Source organism: Larus michahellis, chromosome 3, assembly GCF_964199755.1.
Source record: "Larus michahellis chromosome 3, bLarMic1.1, whole genome shotgun sequence".
NCBI lineage: Eukaryota > Metazoa > Chordata > Aves > Charadriiformes > Laridae > Larus > Larus michahellis.
Window position 1 is genome coordinate 128,306,119 of NC_133898.1, and position 9,088 is coordinate 128,315,206.

Consider the following 9,088-nt stretch of genomic DNA (forward strand, 5'->3'; position numbering starts at 1 on the left):
GGTCCTTGCTCCCGAGAGCCTGCCCATGCTGGACATGTTGGTGCCGATTCTTCTCTCCTACCTCCACCAGTCCTCCCTTCCAGGCTTTCTCTACACTACTCACACCATCCCTTTTCTTGGCTACCTGCAGCAGCCAAGACCCTGCCTCAATATTATTTTCGTTTTGATGTTAGTTAAAAAAACAAACACCACACTATTTTTTAATCCCTTATTCAAAATGAGAAGATGAGCTTGTCTTTCACAATTAAAGGGATATTCAAACTCCTCTATGGTGCTTGAAGGAGATAGAGACGCAGCAGAACAAAGCCAAACCTCCCAGCTAAGTCTATTGCAGAGGTTATTAACGGCACAGAACTGATGGGCCTGATCTGCTCTCAGGTTACCTCATCTTTGATCTGGTCTAATTCTATTGCATCAGAGCCAGAAGAAATCTTATTTCCTCAATTATTTTTTTTTCCTCAGTGTCTATACTCTCACTCGCATCAGCAGGACAGGTTGATGCCTGTGCACGCGTTGGGTTTACACAGCCAGAATTTCTTCCCACCTGGCTACTCCCTCTCTTGTAAAGAGTCCCGCAGTCTCAGTCCCCTTCTGTGCACTGTTGTTTTTCATTGTCAGCCCACCCAGCACTTCTGCAGAGAACTTTTTCCTACTTTTCCACCGAAATTTCCAGGGAAAAAAGTATTCCATGGGAAATTGCCACCCTTGAAAACTTTCTGTCACTAAAACACCATGCATATTGGCATCTTTCACTGGAAAAGAATAATTTCCCATGCAAGTTTGCTATATAAATGTCTCAAGCAGCGGCAGTCTTCTTCCTGTGCTTCTAAAATGGTGAAGGCCAAATATGTAAGATACAGCCAGGAAAAACTCTTGAGATAAAAGTAGACGTAAAACTTTTATATTGTTTTCTCCATTTGCCTAGCATGACCTTCGTTCTCCCTCCTTCCCTCACGTATTGGAGGTGATGTCTTGATTTTTCCATAGATCAAATTTAACCTCTATTCAGAGTCCACTTCTCAAGCATCATCCTCCCATACAACTATTTTGAAATGTTCTGCCCCAAATTTTCATGGTTCCAAGCCATTCACTGTCAGCAGCTAGTCACATAAATGTGGATGGCATCATGGCTTGGGTGTTGGGCAGGCAACTGGCTGGGCTGAAAGAAGTCCTTCAGCTCCTCTGCCCGCGGCATTTTGTCGAGGTTTTTCTTTCCCACCCCAGGGTTTCATGGACAAGAGGGGTACCTTCTTATGAGGACACCTTGTGTGACCTGATAGTCCTTCACCACTAGCCACCATAACCCGGGGAAACACAGAGGTCTGAGAATAGGGGAGGTTGTCACCTCCTTAGTAAGAGGGTACACCATAAAGTAGTAAAATGGGATCCTGGGGACTAGGGCCGACCGCCTCTTTTGCCTCTTGGCCATAAGTACCCTTACACAGGGAGCACAAAATGTTTTCTCAACCAAACTTCATCCACCAATAGTCTTGCATATTCAACCATCCGTAAGGCAGACCAGACAACCTGGTCAACTGAATAATTTTTCACTCTTCTCCCCTCATTAGGTAGCAAAGGATTCTTTTGTAACCCATGTATTTTCTGTTTCTGCTCTGTCTCCTAAGTGCCCGACGCTCAGTACCCAAGGGGTCCTGCATGCTGCTTTTTGATCAAAAACGCATTTCACGGTTTCCAGAGGAGCAGAAATGATCAGTGAGATTCGGTCAAATTCGGAGAATAATTTCATAAATGCATAAATAAATAAAGAGAGGGAAGTGCAGGAGAGAGACTTTGAAAAGCACATTTCAATTCAGAAGCCACGTGTATTTTGCAGGATGGCAGAAAGGTAGCACTGGCCCCTAGAAGGTCATTAATCTGGCGGAGTTACATTGCATCTGAGACACTACCTAACTTGCACTTCAGAGTTTTTCAATGATGGAAATTCCCACTGCTACTCATCAGTCTATCCCAGTCCTCCAGTTCCTGTAGCCTTAAAATCACTTCCTAACGATCAGCACTAATTTCCTTCACCGAAAGACCTGTAACTGCTTCTCCTGCCCATGGTGGACATGAAGCCTATTCCCTCCTTCTTCGCAGTGGCTCCAGCAAATGAAACAACATAACTTCTTGCAAAAATTCCTCATTGATCACACTTTCCACACCTTTGCTCAACTGTGTCCCTCTCCTTCGGGCATTTATAATTGGGTTTGGAAGTTTGAATAGGCAAGCCCACAATGTTTTCCAAATTAAAACTGACCAGCATTGACAAAGGCAAAATTGCTCCGTAAAACCGCAGAAACATTGTTCTCCCACTCAGTTGCAACATTTTCTTGGAAAAAATTATAATTAGAAACCTATTTTTTATTTCAACACAAGGAGCTGCTGTGTTTTGAGTTTTGGGTTTTTTTGGGAGGGATTTCTTTGGCTGGCCAGTGAAATGAATTCACATGGATTTAACCCCGATATGGAAAACAGAATGACCTGTGAGAAGCACATGGCTTGTCCAGTATGACGTACTGGAGGTCTGGTTTACGTTCGTATTGCATATGTTGCACTTTAGCATTTATTTTAAGCAACAACCATGACTCTGTATATCCTGTTTTGTACGGTGATGTACTTTCTTTTGAGCTTCACAGTGATGTCCAGTGGCGCAGCCACCTCTTCCACAACAAGCGGCAGGACCCTGAGGCTGTAATCTGTTGCCAAGACCACTGCCAAGGCGCAATTGCATCCTTTTTTATCCCCTCAGCTACTTCTAATCTTGCAATGTGGTGCTGACCTAACGAGAAAGCTGACTTGCACCACGTAAAATGAAGTGGTGAATGGAAACTTTGGGGCTGCCGAGGGCTCCAGCAGGATTTAGCCCTCGGTATCTTGCAAAATTGTTGCCCATGATTGAACCCCGTGGGCCTGGAGGAAACGATTGACTAGAGGGGAGCTCACCCACATGGAGTCAACGCTTGGTTGCCTCCAGAGTCTTGTCAACCGTGGAAAAGAAGCAAGGAAACTCCTTTTTTTAACATAGAGAGAATGGAAAGAATGAGGGGAAGGAAGATAAATAATGATGAAGTAATAGTGTGCCCGAGTGCTCCTTCTCTGCTCAACACAGTGTTGTGACTCCCGTGAAATCCACGGTGACCTGTTTCCACACATGAATGAGGCGACAAAAAGCTTTGTCTGCACCTGAATACGGCCTCGAGATGTTTTTGGATTTTGATGCGCCCGTAAAGGTGCCACGGAGGATTAAAGGCTGACAGGTCAGTCAAGAGGAGAAAATAAAAAAAGTAGAAATAAAAGAGCTGAGATCCTGATCTGAAATGGATGCACAGCCCAGATTGTGCAGAAGTGGGAAGCTCAGCCTGGGGTATCATGGGCTTATTTAACAGGGGCTGGGGAGCTGAGACCATCTCAGCTGAGAGCCCAGGGTACAAATGCATGCCAGAGCACCCCACGCTGATGAAGCAGAACACAGAAAGTCATTAGAAAAGCAGATAAAGTAAAATCAGTAGCACCTTTGCAGAAGTTTAACTTAAATATGTCTCGAGTCTTTTTCTCCTCCATCAGAAAATTCAGCCTTTGGCTTTTTAGCCGTAACCCTCAAGGTGCAGTGATAGCCCTATTTTGGCAGGACAAGAGAAGAATGGGCCAGAAGTTTTATTTTGCAGATTTTTGTGCATCAGTGTACCGATAATGCTGCAAGAGGTCTGGGAGGACAAACAAAATGTGGACAAGAAATCATAAGCTCTGCAGCCCTCAAATCTTCTGATAAAAATGACTTAAACCTTGACAAAATGACTAATGGGGCATATTAATGAGGGTGCCTTTGCTGCCCTGCAGCTGTCCTTTTTTCTTCTTTATTTCCATCTGCCTTCTCTTCTCTAGCATGTACCAGAGCAGGGACCACGTGTGCGTGCTCTGCGTGCAGCAGGAGCCCTTGCTGCTGACGGTGTATGCACTTTGTCCTGATTTTGCACTTTTAAAGACCCATAATCAATTAAATATCACAACAGCCCTGCAAGAAAGGCAAGAAATGCCCCCATTTCCCAAGTGGGGTAGCTGAAGCACCTTGAAGAGCGTTGCCTTGCCAGGCATCGCTGGCCACAAAGCCCCGAGTAAACACCTGAGGAGTTTTGAGATGCAAATACCCCACAACAGTGCACCTGCTCTTCCCTCCCAGACGTGGCACAGCAAACAAGATATCTAGGCTCCAACTTAAGAGAGCTGTGGAATTTTGAGTCTGGCCTAAATTTTAATCAAGAATGAAAGTTCCAGACTTAGGGTAGACTTTGCATGTGTGGGGATGGCAACGGGCCAGGAGGTGAAGCAATAAATCCATCCTAACCGTAACTCTGTTGGAGATCTCCAACTCACCAGATAGTTTGTCCACAACCAGCGTTAGCCTGCCACTGGTTTTACCAGCTTGAATGGAGGAGCTGGTGAAAACAAAAAATTACCTCCAAGGAGACCATCCAACCCATGTATGGGGCAAAAGAAAGCAAAGATCCTCAGCCCCGGATGTGCCTCTCTCCGCAGAAGAGGAATTAAAGCCCTTCTCTGCACCGTACGCAGCACCCACGGGTTCAACTCAGCAAAGGTTGCTAGTTGGAGCCTGAGCATCCAAACTACCCTCTCCCCTTGAATTCAGAACTGGGTCCCTGATTTCACTTTCTCCCCACTCTCTCCTCTCCAAGGAATTCAGCTGGAAGAAACTCATTCACCCCTTGCTATTTAAAGGGCTTTCAGCTACTTTTATTTGATGTGTGCCCAAGAGACAAACTGCCGGGTCAGCGTCTAACTTGAAGCGTCAGTCCCACCTCAGAGAGTGCCCTGATTTCAGCAATGAGACCCTGCCAGAAGGAAAGAGAGAGATGCACCATGCCCCGATCCCCGGCAGCAGTGTGGCCCATTGAGCATCCCACTCCCAGTCTTTAAAGGCTTAATTACCACTGGTCCATAGATGGGCCAAATCTTTAATCCCTCTAAAGGGATGCACCCAATGGAGAACTAGGTGATAAATAGGCTGCAGGAATGAAGCAAAACTGATGGAAAATCATTTGCACTTACCTGGCAAGTCCTAGGTTTGGATTAAATCATATCCTGCTCGATCCTAGTTTTCCACCAGAGTTAAAAAATCCCTCGCAGGGTGCGTACTTAAGAACATAAGCTCCTCTTGATAAGTTTTAATCCTTAGAGCATGTAGAAAGAGAAACCCGAATTCTTCTTGGCGCTGTCAGTTGACTGCTGTTAGTGGTTTCCTGTCGACAACAGCTGAATGACAAATCGAACTGGTTTGTTACACTTATAGCAATTAAAGGCTGGTCGTATAACCACACTGCTCATTTAACGCTAATGTTAGAACAGTGTCTACCTTAGAAGAACCGTTACCCGCAAAGGCTCGGTGGGCTATAAAAAGTACCGTCCCGCTACAAGTGATGTCCCGAATCTCTCTCATTCAGGCTGGTGTGAGTTGAAAGTCATCGCCTTAGAGCCACAGGGTGTAAAACTGGTCTGCAGATGGGAGGAGAAATATGGGTCCCGGAGTTTTCTAGATTGGCCCGTTCACAGCTAAGAGCAGTCTGGGCCAATAGCAGGGGTGGTGATATTTATTGCGTGTGCTTAACCTTTGGGAGAGTTTATCTCCACTCAGGTTCTAGTCTGAACAGTTTCCCCTTTTGCAATCATCTAGGTTACGGTGCTGTAATCTTACTCACTTTCCATTTGAGGTTCTGTTTCTGCTTAAAATCTCATCTAAAGAGAGTGGTCGTGTTTCCCCACAGAGGTGGCTGCCTTTTGGCAACGAGTACAAGGCAGCTGATGCCATCTAGGGCACCGGGGGAAGAGAGGTACAGGAGACAGCTGACAGCACATCCTGATATCTCTTTATCGCTCGTATGTAAGATCTTGTAAGATCTGCTTCCCTCTATTTTGTGCAATTAGCTCCCTGCTGTATTGCAAAAAGTTTTGCCTGGGCTGAGCACCCAGCGCCCACCTGGAGCTGTTGTGGGCAGGGATCAGCTCAGATCTCACTACATTTGGGTGTTTCGGTGCCTGCAGTCCTCCAGGGTCTTTGGGCACAGCTTTCTTTCCAACCATGCAATACTGTGAAGCTCCATCGTTCTCATTTTTACCCTCATCCACAGGGTTTCAGACCCACCCACCCATCTGAAGGCCAGGAAACTGATGTTTGTCACCTACCCACCCTTCTGGATTTTGGATGGAGCCTCTGTCACGTCAAGACAAGCAGAAAAGCAAGTCAGCCAAAGCTCCATCAAACAGGACAAGAAGGATCTTCCTGGCTGCGTGGTGGGATTTTACCAACTCTTGAGATGAGGGATGACAACTTTACGTAAGTGAAGGTTGAACCTTGGGTCTTGGCCCTGCGGTTTCAGGTAGCATCGTCGGCTGAGATAACAGCCTCCAGCTGATGGCTGTCTGGGGGATGGGGACAACCTCCCAACTATGAATCTCTCTGGAATAGTGGTCATTGGGAGCATTGCAAATGTTTGATTTTATGGTTCGTTTGCTAGGCTGAAAAAACAGCAAAGCAGAAGAACCTAACAAGCAACATTTTATTTGCTTTCATTTTAATGCCCCCAAAATGGGTCAGTTTGGTCCAGGAACATGTAAAGAAGCAGAAGAATCTAACAAGTAACAACATTTCACTTGTTGCTTTTATTTTAATGCCCCCAAAAGGAGGCAGTTTTATTCATGAACATGAAAAATCAAACTGTTGGGATGAAAAAAAAAAAAAGTTAAAACCAATTATTCATCTTTCATTTTTTACCCTGAGCTGAAGCTATTGTCCAGATTCATAGAATCATAGAATCATAGAATCATGGAATCATTTAGGTTGGAAAAGACCCTTGGGATCATCGAGTCCAACCATCAACCCCACTCTACAAAGTTCTCCCCTACACCATATCCCCCAACACCACATCTAAACGAGTCTTAAACACATCCAGGGATGGTGACTCCACCACCTCCCTGGGCAGCCTATTCCAGTGTCTCACCACTCTTTCTGGGAAGAATTTTTTCCTAATGTCCAGCCTAAACCTACCCTGCTGCAGCTTGAACCCATTCCCTCTTGTTCTATCGCTAATTACCTGGGAGAAGAGACCAGCACCAACCTCTCTACAATGGCCTTTCAAGTAGTTGTAGAGAGTGATGAGGTCTCCCCTCAGCCTCCTCTTCCTCAAACTAAACAGTCACAGCTCCTTCAATCGCTCCTCATCAGATTTATTCTCCAGGCCCTTCACCAGCTTCGTTGCCCTCCTCTGCCCTCGCTCCAGCACCTCAAGATCTCTCTCGTATTGAGGTGCCCAGAACTGGACACAATACTCAAGGGGTGGCCTCACCAGTGCTGAGTACAGGGGGACAATCACCTCCCTCCTTCTGCTGGTCACACTATTTCTAATACAAGCCAGGATGCCATTGGCCCTCTTGGCCACCTGGGCACACTGCTGACTCATGTTCAGCCGCTTGTCAATTAGAACCCCCAGGTCCTTTTCTGCCAGGCAGCTCTCCAGCCACACTGCCCCAAGCCTGTAGCGATGCATGGGGTTGTTGTGGCCCAAGTGCAGGACCCGGCACTTGGCCTTGTTGAAGCACATTCCATTAGCATTGGCCCATCGGTCCAATCTATCCAAGTCTTTCTGTAGAGCCTCCCTATCCTCATGCAGATCAACACTCCCGCTTAGCTTCGTGTCATCTGCAAACTTGCTGATGATACACTCTATGTCCTTATCAAGGTCATCAATAAAGATGTTAAACAGAAATGGTCCCATCACTGAGCCCTGAGGGACACCACTTGTGACCGGCCGCCAGCTGGATTTAACTCCATTGACCACCACTCTTTGGGGCCACCAATCCAGCCAGTGCTTGATCCAGCAGATCGTATGCTCATCCAGGCCATGAACCGCCAGTTTTTCCATGAGAATTCTATGGGGGACAGTGTCAAATGCTTTTCAAAAGTCTAGGTAGACAATGTCCACAGCCTTTCCCTTATCCAATAATCGGGTCATCTTGTCATAGAAGGAGATCAGGTTCGTCAGGCAGGATCTGCCTTTCCTAAACCCATGCTGACTAGGCCTGATCCCCTGCTTGTCCATTATATGACTTGTAATGGCACTCAAGATGATCTGCTCCATGACCTTCCCTGCTACCGAGGTCAGACTGACAGGTCTATAGTTTCCCGGATCCTCCTTTCTGCCTTTTTTGTAGATGGGCGCTACATTTGCTACCCTCCAGTCCTAACTGGGTCCTAACTGGGACCTCCCCAGTTAGCCATGACTTCAGGTAGATCGTGGAAAGTGTCTTGGCGAGCACGTCTGCCAACTCTTTCAGCACTCTTGGATGTAACCCATCCGGTCCCGTAGACTTGTGCGCATCCAAGAGGTGTAGCAGGTCCCTGACCACTTCCTCTTTAATTGTGATGACCTCCTTCAGCTTCCCCTCCCTGTCTCCTAGCTCACGAGTCTGGGTGCCCAGGTAACAGCTAGTTCCACTGCTAAAGACTGAGGCAAAGTAGGCATTGAGCACCTCAGCCTTTTCCTCATCCTTTGTGACTATGTTTCCCTCTGCATCCAGTAAGGGAGAGAGATTTTCCCTAATCCTCCTTTTGTTGTTAATGAATTTATAGAAACAATTTTTGTTACCCTTAACAGCTGTAGCTAGGTTGAGCTCTAGCTGCGCTTTGGCTCTCCTAATTTTCTCCCTGCATAGCTTCGCTATATCCTTATAGTCTTCATGAGAGACCTGCCCCCTCTTCCAGAGGTCATAGACTCTCCTTTTGTTCTTCAGGTCTTGAGATTCAGTTTGTCAAGTCACGAAGGGTTGATGTGAAACTGTATTTTCTGACAGTCAGGTACAAATCCAGGAAATTTCACCCAGCTCTTGCCATGGGAGTGAGTGGAAACTGACTGACACCGAGGGGGGTGGAAAGGACGGGGACGCTGCAGCTTGTCTCTTCATCATTGATTAATCCCAACCTAAAGCAAGTATCTGAGATGGGCTTTCCTTGACTTTCCCTTTCTTGGCTCAGGAAGCCAAGGAAATTAGTTGAGTGTAGACACAGACTTTTAACTGAAGT

General features: G+C 46.4%; 1 protein-coding gene across 2 annotated transcripts in view; it reads right to left on the reverse strand.

Annotated features, from left to right (window-relative positions):
* The window catches only part of BLK (BLK proto-oncogene, Src family tyrosine kinase), a 46,748-nt gene extending 41,466 nt beyond the window's left edge, over nt 1-5,282 (reverse strand). Inside the window, exon 1 of one of the 2 annotated variants that reach the window (XM_074578389.1) lies at nt 5,065-5,282. The gene's annotated coding sequence lies outside the window, so the exon portion shown is untranslated. The remainder of the gene's footprint in view (nt 1-5,064) is intronic. The other variant, XM_074578390.1, reaches the window with a different exon arrangement.
* Nucleotides 5,283-9,088: the final 3,806 nt, after the last annotated feature.